We start from the raw sequence: 848 nt of genomic DNA on the forward strand, positions 1-848 counted from the left end.
CACTTGTTATCGCCTAGTTTCGGGTCTTTTCGAATCGCCCCATCCCACCTTCCAGTCCACAATGAACTCCTATTTTCAAACCGTTTTCTTCGCCTAATTTCGTTCCCCGTTTTTTTTGACGATATTCTCATTTTATAGCCAATCGTTGCAGGATCACCTAGCTCACCTTCGCTCTGTATTTGACAGTCTTCATAGCAATGCTTTAGTGGTAAAAAGATCAAAATGTCAATTTGGTCAGTCCTCCATTGCCTATTTGGGTCATATTCTATCTTCTGATGGCCTTCAAGTTGATCCCGAGAAAATTGTTGCTATCATATGTTGGCCCTATCCTTCATCAGTCAAAGATGTACGCGGATTCCTTGGCCTAACGGGCTATTATCGACGTTTTGTCAAAGGATACGCCCAATTGGCTTCACCTCTCACGAACTTGTTGAAGAAGGATTCTTTCCTTTGGTCTGATATGGCTTTTGCTGCTTTTTTAAAACTCAAGAAGGCCCTGAGCTCCGTTCCTGTTTTATCCTTGCCTGACTTCTCTAAAGTCTTCACAGTGGAAACAGATGCATCGGGTACAGGGATTGGTGCAGTGCTATCTCAAGAAGGTCATCCCATTGCCTTCTTCAGTCAAAAATTGTCTTCAAGAATGCAGGCTGCCTCGACTTATAATAGGGAGATGTTTGCTATCACACAAGCTGTTCAAAAGTGGCGGCAGTACCTATTGGGCCGCAAGTTTATTATAATCACAGACCAACAGCCTTTAAAATCCCTCACTAGTCAAGTGATCCAAACACCCGAACAACAACGTTGGCTCAGTAAACTAATCGGGTATGATTTTGAGATTCTTTATAGAC

Source organism: Nicotiana attenuata, unplaced genomic scaffold (genome assembly GCF_001879085.1).
Source record: "Nicotiana attenuata strain UT unplaced genomic scaffold, NIATTr2, whole genome shotgun sequence".
Classification (NCBI taxonomy): Eukaryota; Viridiplantae; Streptophyta; class Magnoliopsida; order Solanales; family Solanaceae; genus Nicotiana; species Nicotiana attenuata.